The sequence below is a fragment of the Dendropsophus ebraccatus genome, chromosome 4 (genome assembly GCF_027789765.1).
Source record: "Dendropsophus ebraccatus isolate aDenEbr1 chromosome 4, aDenEbr1.pat, whole genome shotgun sequence".
Lineage (NCBI taxonomy): Eukaryota > Metazoa > Chordata > Amphibia > Anura > Hylidae > Dendropsophus > Dendropsophus ebraccatus.
Genome location: NC_091457.1, coordinates 161,082,045 through 161,092,061, shown reverse-complemented (window position 1 = coordinate 161,092,061; position 10,017 = coordinate 161,082,045).

Below are 10,017 nucleotides of genomic sequence, written 5' to 3'. Positions count from 1 at the left end.
TTATCTTGCATTTGATTTTGCTATCGAAGAGATCAATAAAGACCCAAATCTTCTCCCCAACATCACCCTGGGATATGACCTGTATGACTCCTGCTTCTTTTCTGAGCAAGCAGTACAAGCCACGATGAGAGCTCTGTCAGGAGGGGTAAAGCACCACTGGAACTACAGGTGTGGCAACAACGGCAAAGTCATAGCGTTTATTGGTCATGCGCTTTCTACTCCATCACAATCAATGGCACAGATGCTCAATCTATATGGACACCCCCAGGTGAGAAATTCTAAATGATAAGTTATCTTATATCCCCAATGAAATATGAGCTCCATGTTTGACAATGCAGTCCAATGTACATCTTGTGCGATGTAGGCAATTCTTGACCATTACCTTGATCTGGATCTAAATGAGCAGCTGTTAAAGGACACCTGTCACCCCCCATGCCGGGGTGACAGGCTCCCGACCCCCTGTTAGATCCCCCTATACTTACTTGATCCTGCCGGGTCCCGCTTCCTGAGCCGGTCGGGTCACAGAGATTTCAGCGCCCGAAGCCGGGCTTCGGGCGCTCATATCTCCGTGACCCGACCGGCTCAGGAAGCGGGACACGGCGGGATCACGTAAGTATAGGGGGATCTAACAGGGTCGGGAGCCTGTCACCCCGGCACGGGCTGTGACAGGTCCTCTTTAAGATTGAGAACCATTGCCAAACTATAAAGGAGTCTGCTGCTCACTGAGCAAGCACTCACAGGGGTAGATGGGGGTGAGGGGGATAGCATGGAGGTGCAGGTCGGGTGACAGAAAACCTGGTAGAGGAAGAGTGTGAGGGAGGCTAGTCCTGATCTGGCACACCGCAACAAGTTCACCAAGTCGGCAGATGTGGGGAATGCTGATTCAGAGGTGGCATTGCAGCAAGACTCTGCCTCTGAAAGCTGGAGGGGGGGGGGGGGTCTGCTCCAGTAAGGTACAGATGAGGAGTGCAGGGAAGGCCAGGCAGGTGCTGGTAGTGGGGGACTCTGTTATTAGGGGGACAGTCAGGGCAATCAGTTACAAAGACTGGAATCATCAAACAGTGTGTTGCCTACCTGGCGCTCAAGTTCGTCACATTGCGCATCGGGTTGACAAATTACTGGGAGGGGCTGGCAATGAACCAGCAGTCATGGTGCACATTGGCACCAATGATAAAGTTAGAGGCCAGTTGAGAGCCCTTCAAAAACGATTTCAGAAAGCTTTAAGTGTCACTGTTGTTTTTTTTTTTTTTTTTTGGCAGAAATCAATAGTACATGATATTTTTAACCCCTTAACGACCGCAAGCGTAATTGTACGAGCCTTAACGCAAACGGGCATACATTTACGCCTGCAGTTTACTCGATCGCTGTGTGTAAACACACAGTGATTGGGTAATGATGGCTGCTATAAATCATAGCAGGCCATCATAGCTTGTCGGCACTGGGGGTGGTTGACAGTCCGAGACAGCACTGACCACCATTACTGTTAAAAGTAATGGTGGCCACGGTGCCGATCACGGCAATAAATGTCCCCAAAAAGTGTAAAATACCTGCTCTGGACACCTCAGCTAGGTAGCTGAGGTGTTCAGAGCAGGTATTTTGGCCATACTCACCTGATCCAGAGTCAGAAGCGATGTCTTCCGGGTCCCGTGGTGTCCTCTTCTTCCTCGTTGTCCATCTTCTGCTTTTTCCGGTCCTCCGACGTCCATCCTCGGCTTTTTTCCGCTCCACCGTTGTCTAACTTCGCATCCTACTGCCCCCTAGCGACTGATAAGTGTATATAATACACTTATCAGTAGCTATAGGGTTGTAGGGAGTGTTTTTTTTTTCCTTTGCTAATCAGCAACTCCTCCTTTTTGGCATAGGTTTTTTTTCTCTCTATCCTACAGCCACTGTCTGCTGATAAGTACCGCGCATAAGTGCTGCATTTATCAGCAACACTTTTTTTTGCCATAGGATTTTTTTCTTCTTAATGTAAAAAAAACATGTAAAAACACTACATTACACTACACTACATGAAATAAAGTTTTACACTACACTACATTACACATTTACATACCCCATATACTAATCCCCGTATAAAGATGGCCCCCAGGGTGTTTTCGTGTCGGACGCATACGCTATTATTGACTCCGACACCGAAACAGCCAGTGAGGATGAATGGGGGTTCCTTTTTCCCTCCATTCATCCTTATCATCATCCAGTGACGTGTCTGGGGGTAGCGTAGCGTATGCTGCCCCCCCAGACACGTCTTTTCCGCCAGTACCTTCTTAATAAGAGATCACGGTATGGTGTGAAATTCTACAAACTCTGTGAGAGTACCGCAGGGTACACTTACAGATTTAGGCTATGTTCACACTATGTATCTGTGCGGCTGTATTTTTTATGCGGCTGGAAATGTGCGGCTGAAACTACAGCCGTGGGAAAAAATAGACATGCGGCTGAAAACATACGGTCATTTACTTGGAAATCTGGTTCAACTAAAAATAACAAATAAAATCTTTGGAAAGTGATGCAAACACCTCTGGATGCATCTGGGAAAGCAGGGAAACAGTTTACAGGAATCGCTATTACCGGGGTTTGCGATCCTCTGCAGTAATGCCGATGCCTCTCATGGTTAATATATTTAATTAATAAAACATATTTTCGTTGTAATAAAGTCCCTTTCGTTGTTCAATAATTAAATTTAAACTAATCCATTATTGTGCAATTAAATATACTGTTAAAATATATATAGAAATAAATGTATATTTATATATATATTTATTTTTTGACAGTATATTTAATTGCACAATGATGGATTCGTTTAAATTAAATTATTGAACAACGAAAATGATTTTATTACAACAAAAATTAAATATTAATTAGTACAGGAAGCTTCATTAAGCCGTTAATTCATATTCCCGGTAAATAGAGCATTCTGTACTAATCAATACTTTACTTTAATTAAAACATCAAATGTTTCTTCTAATTTTGTTATCACAATAGCATTATTAGAAGAAACATTTTGAATTATATGTGCGCTCAGCTGATTGGCTGAGTGCACATATAATTAGCGGGTCTGCAGCACAGTGACTTCATTGTGCTGCGGACCAGCGAAGAGGACAAATCGGGGTGAGTATAAAGCTCTCCCCACCCCCTCCCCAGCACTGCACCCATCCCAGTAAGGAAGGGAGGTCACTTAACCCCTTCCTTGCTGGGATGGGTGCAGTCTGACATCAGTCTGGCCCCCAAGGGGTTAAGGGGGATGCAATGCATCCTCCCTTAACCCCTTGGGGGCCAGACTGTAAGCAGCCATCTGTAAAGATGCTGCATACTGTAAGGAGCACAATACCGCTCACAATGATGGGTGTTGTGCTCCTGTTTGTGTGTTTTTTGTGTGTTTCTCCCTTTTTGTTTTTCAGATATCGGTATCCAGTGGATTACGTCAGATTCCATGGACTATGTCGATGACCAGCGGTTGTTTGGTGTTTTTTTTTAATAAAATGGTCAATGAGGGGTGTGGGGGTGTTTTTATTTGAATAAAAAAAATTTTCACACTTGTGTGTTGTCTTTATTTCTTTACTTTATAGACTTAGTAGTGGAAGCCGTCTAATAGACGGAGTCCATTACTAAGTTGGGGCCTAGTGTTAGCCGGTATAAAATGGCTAACACTAACCCCCCATATTACCCCAGTACCCAATGCCACCAGGGGTACTGGGAAGAGCCGGGTGCCAGTGGTCCCGGAGCGTCAAAATTGGTGCTCCTGGACTGGGGCGGCAGCAGGCTGGTAAGATTTAGGCTGGGGAGGGCCTAAACCAATGGCTCTTCCCACCCTGGTGTTACCAGGCTGCTGTCGCTTGGTTTTTAACCCGGCTGGTTATAAAAATAGGGGGGACCCTATGCGTTTTTTTTTTATTATTTATTTATTTATTTATTTATTTTTTTAAACGCATAGGGTCCCCCCTATTTTTATAACCAGCCGGGTTAAAAACCAAGCGACAGCAGCCTGGTAACACCAGGGTGGGAAGAGCCATTGGTTTAGGCCCTCCCCAGCCTAAATCTTACCAGCCTGCTGCCGCCCCAGTCCAGGAGCGCCAATTTTGACGCTCCGGGACCACTGGCACCCGGCTCTTCCCAGTACCCCTGGTGGCATTGGGTACTGGGGTAATAATGGGGGATTAGTGTTAGCCATTTTATACCGGCTAACACTAGGCCCCAACTTAGTAATGGACTCCGTCTATTAGACGGCTTCCACTACTAAGTCTATAAAGTAAAGAAATAAAGACAACACACAAGTGGGAAAAATTTTTTTATTCAAATAAAAACACCCCCACACCCCTCATTGACCATTTTATAAAAAAAAAACACCAAACAACCGCCGGTCATCGACGTAGTCCATGGAATCTGATGTAATCCACTGGATACCGATATCTGAAAAACAAAAAGAGAGAAACACACAAAAAACACACAAACAGGAGCAGAACACCCGTCATTGTGAGCGGTGTTGTGCTCCTTACAGTATGCAGCATCTTTACAGATCGCTGCTTACAGTCTGGCCCCCAAGGGGTTAAGGGAGGATGGGGAGAGCTCTATACTCACCCCGATTTGTCCTCTTCGCTGGTCCGCAGCACAATGAAGTCACTGTGCTGCGGACCCGCTAATTATATGTGCGCTCAGCCAATCAGCTGAGCGCACATATAATTCAAAATGTTTCTTCTAATAATGCTATTGTGATAACATAATTAGAAGAAACATTTGATGTTTTAATTAAAGTAAGGTGTTAATTAGTACAGAATGCTCTATTTACCGGGAATATGAATTAACGGCTTAATGGAGCTTCCTGTGCTAATTAATATTTAATTAATAAAACACATTTTTGTTGTAATAAAATCATTTTCGTTGTTCAATAATTTAATTTAAACGAATCCATCATTGTGCAATTAAATATACTGTCAAAAAATAAATATATATATATAAATATACATTTATTTATATATATATTTATTTTAACAGTATATTTAATTGCACAATGATGGATTCGTTAGAATTAAATTATTGAACAACGAAAGGGACTTTATTACAACGAAAATGTGTGTTATTAATTTAATATATTAACTATTAGAGGCATCGGCATTCGGCATTATTGCCTGCTATTTTTGAAGTACGCCATACGGACCGCCTGTCAATCCACGGCCTTGAATTTGCACAGTTCCAGCCGCAAACAATGGTCTTGTTCATTTTTTACGGGTCTGTTCACGATCGGGCCGTAGGCTCATACATAGTGTGCACTGTGCAGCCGTATATCGTATACTTTCCAGCGTACGCATCAACCTCAAAACTACGGGCGAATATTCGCGGCTCGCAATACAGCCGCACAGATACATAGTGTGAACATAGCCTAAGGCTATGTTCACATGTCGTAAGAGACCGGCTGTTCCGTGACCCCGGCCAGGTCATGGAACGGCCGGTCTCTGCACGGATCATCCCGGCTGGTACTGCAGTACCGGCCGGATGATCTTTTGGCCGCAGGGTTCTGCTGCGGGCGCATCCCGCATCAGAACCTCCCATAGCCCACAGTAAAGCAAGCGGCCGGAGCCGCTCGCTTCATTGTGTGAACTGATAGGGTTTCCTATGGCCGCAATTCATAGAATTGCGGCCACAGAAAACTGACATGTCAGTTATTTGCGGCGCCGCACAGGATCCCGGCCGGAGCGTATACGAGGTGTATACGCTCCGTCCGGAATCCCATTGAAGCAGAGGCAGTGTTCTACAACGGGAAAAGTACGGCCATCGGCAACAACGGTCGTACTTTTACGTAGTATGAACATAGCCTCAGGGAACGTGCAGACTGCGGAATGGCGAAGGATAACCCCTTGTGCATTCCGCAGCTGGCACCTGCCGGTGGACTGATGTGGGCGCAAGCGTCTCCGCATGTGTCAGACTCCATTCTATGCTCGGGCGGATTCCGTCGTCTGTCAGAGGGCGGAATGCCATTTCGCAGTGTGCACGTACCCTTAGAGTCTATGGAGGAAGGGACACCCGAATCCAGCCCCCAGAATGCTCCATCCTTGGAGTTAGCGGGAAGATCGTTTGGGAACTGATCTTCCCACTGCTGGATAAAGGTTACCACCTGTACGGGGATAACTTTTATACCAGCACCCCCTCTTCCGGTCCCTCGCTGCCCGAGCTACTGTAGCTTGCGGCACGATCTGAAAATATCAGAAGCAGTAATAGAGCCCTAATATTTAGCAGCCATGGAGCGGACCCAGCACTTCTGGATATGAAGGACCCCGTATCGCACCAGGGCAACATTTTCCAGGTGACGTCCCCCACACTGGAAAATAGGAGACCCCAGAAGAAGTGCAGAGTGTGGGGTAACGGGGATCAGGAAGGACACCATTTTCCAGTGTGACACCTGTCCTGATCACCCCGGCCTCCGCATACAGGATCGCTTTAAGGCATACTACACGTCACTGGAGTTCCACATTTTCTAAATTCTGTCCCTTATTCCTATCTCAGGGGTCACGTTGATCCCGGGAATATTCTAATCCAGGGATTATTCTGATCGCCAATATGGAGTCGGGAAGGAATTTTTTCCCAGTGATGAGGCTACTGTTGTCTGCCTCACAAGGTTTTTTTGCCTTCCTCTGGATTAACACAGGTTGAATTTGATGGACACCTGTCCTTTTCAACCTTATAAACTAATCATTGGCCTAATATCGGCAAATTAATTAAAAATTGTCCCTTTTCCCCCACTAAATAGGCATGGCCCCCATTCCCATTAGAGGCTTGCCATGATGCAATTACAAAGCCCTTGTGCTGCCAGGACAGTAGAAGCCCCCCACAAGTGACCCCATTCTGGAAACTACACCCCATAAGGAATCTAACAAGGGGGGCAGCGGGGATATGGCCCCCTGGTGACGGGCACATTTGTGCCGTGAAAATGAAAAACATTGTATTTTTTATTTTTACACCACATGTTCTACATATGTGCCCATCACCAGTGGGGTCCATATGCTCACTGCACCCCTTGTTAGATTCTTTGAGGGATGTCGTTTCCAGAATGGGGTCACTTGTGGGGGGTGTCCAGTGTTTTGGCAGCATGAGGGCTCTGTAAATGCAACATGGACCATGAAATCCATTCCAGTGAAATTCAGCTTTCAAAAGCCAATTGGCGCTCCTTCCCTTTGGAGGCTCGTCCTGCGCCCGCTTGGCACTTTATGTCCACATGTGGGGTATTTCCGTACTCGGGAGAAGCTGCGCTAAACATTTGGTGTTTTTTTTTCTTTTGTCCCCTTGTAAAAATGAAAAATTGAAGGCTAGAACGTTTCAGTGTAAAAAATTTAATTTTTCCTTTTTCACGCCACATTGTTCTGAAAATCTGTGAAGCATCTGTGGGGTCCATTTCTCTGGTAATAGGTTTATAATTATGAAAGATGCACAAGCCAAAAAGACAGAAATGGCTGCACATCGCACCCATGGCTGACACGAAATCTTATTCAGCTACATTTAAAACCAACATCAGAAGTAAGTATATAATTTGGCCAAACCATATTGCCTCATGTACCACGTGCAGGTCTTCTGATACACATGAGTCCCTAACCAAAAAACATCACTGTGCCGCTCAGCGACCACAATCCCCGCAAAGTGTGCGCAAGCAGAGAAAGGGGGCCAGGGAATGGCCCTGCAACCCCATTGTCACAGGACCAGACCCTAAAGGGCCCTCCCAGACCCCGCAGGCGCCACCGGCGGAAAAAGTGGATGCCAAGCAACACAAGTGTGAACAAGCTCTTACCTCTCTCCATTCCTCTGCAGGTAGAATGGGAGAACACTAGGAGATCCGCCCCTTATGTACACAGGTGCTTCCTGCTAATTTGGATCACATGGGTCTTACAAAGCACGAGTGCTAGCCACAATGAAAAAAGGGACAGAATACATAAAATATGCACAAGCCAAAAAGACAGAAATGGCTGCACATCGCACCCATGGCTGACACGAAAGCTTATTCAGCTACATTTAAAACCAACATCAGAAGTTAGTATATAATTTGGCCATACCATATTGCCTCATGTACCACGTGCAGGTCTTCTGATACACATGAGTCCCTAACCAAAAAACATCACTGTGCCGGTCAGCGACAATGGGGTTGCAGGGCCATTCCGTGGCCCCCCTTCTCTGCTTGCACACGCTTTGCGGGGATTGTGGTCGCTGACCGGCACAGTGATGTTTTTTGGTTAGGGACTCATGTGTATCAGAAGACCTGCACGTGGTACATGAGGCAATATGGTTTGGCCAAATTATATACTAACTTCTGATGTTGGTTTTAAATATAGCTGAATAAGCTTTCGTGTCAGCCATGGGTGTGATGTGCAGCCATTTCTGTCTTTTTGGCTTGTGCATATTTTATGTATTCTGTCCCTTTTTTCATTGTGGCTAGCACTCGTGCTTTGTAAGACCCATGTGATCCAAATTAGCAGGAAGCACCTGTGTACATAAGGGGAGGATCTCCTAGTATTCTCCCATTCTACCTGCAGAGGAATGGAGAGAGGTAAGAGCTTGTTCACACTTGTGTTGCTTGGCATCCACTTTTTCCGCCGGTGGCGCCTGCGGGGTCTGGCGGGGCCCTTTAGGGTCTGGTCCTGTGACAATGGGGTTGCAGGGCCATTCCGTGGCCCCCCTTCTCTGTTTGCGCACGCTTTGCGGGGATTGTGGTCGCTGACCGGCACAGTGATGTTTTTTGGTTAGGGACTCGTGTATCAGAAGACCTGCACGTGGTACATGAGGCAATATGGTTTGGCCAAATTATATACTAACTTCTGATGTTGGTTTTAAATGTAGCTGAATAAGCTTTCGTGTCAGCCATGGGTGCGATGTGCAGCCATTTCTGTCTTTTTGGCTTGTGCATAATTATGAAAGATATTGGATTACAATAAAATCTCTGCACAGAAAATTAAAATTTTTAAATTTTTTACACACTTAGCTTTTATTTCTGTGACTCACCTAAAGGGTTAAAAAACTTTCTGGATGTGCTTTTGCACAGTTTGGGGGGTGCAGTTTCTGATATGGGGTGCTTTGTGGGGCTTTCTAACATATAGTCCCCGCAAATACACTTTAAGGCTATGTTCACACTACGTATATGTCCTGCCACATATTTTTCGCGGCCGGACATATACGTGTAAAACTCCGGCCGGGATTTACGCAAGTTGCGGACGGCTACGTACGGTCCGCGAACTTACACCCGTAAGCCACGTACGCTTCCCGAGCGGCGTACGTAGCGATCTGACAGCGGTCTTTTACTTGGATATCTTCGCCTAGCCCTGGACACCCCACAGAACCTTTTGGATCGGCACAAAAAGGTGTAAAAATGAAGAAATCACCACTATGTACGGGACCGCATGTTACGCTACAGGCGTAAGTTACAGCATTTCCGCCCCGAAACAATGGTCTGGTTCATTTTTTACGGTGCCGCATACGACTCGGGCGTAAGTTCGTACGTAGTGTGAACTGTGCGGCCGTAGATCGTATACTTTCCATTGTACGCAAACTACGTAAATCTCCGTCCGCTTATTCATGGAGCGTGCTACGGCCGGAAAGTTACGTAGTGTGAACATAGCCTAAACCTGAACAGGTCACCTAAAAAAATCGGATTTTGAAATTTTACTGAAAATTTGGAAAATTGCTGCTAATGTTTAAAGCTTCCTATTGTCTAAAAAAAGAAAAGAAAGATAGTTTAATAAATGCTGCCAACATAAAGTAGACATATTGCTAATGCTATTTAATATATAATTTCTGTGGCATAATCATTTTCTGTATAAGCAGAAAAGTTTAAAAGTTGGAAAAATGCAATTTTTCACATAATTTTGAGTTTTTTCATAAAGATTCGTTATAAGTATCGACTCTAGTGTCGAATTTACCAGAAATGTAAAGTACAATATGTCACGAGAAAACATTCTTAGAATCAGCTGGATAGGTAAAAGCATTCCCAAGTTATTAATGAATAAAGTGACACAGGTCATATTCATAAAATTTGCCTCGGAC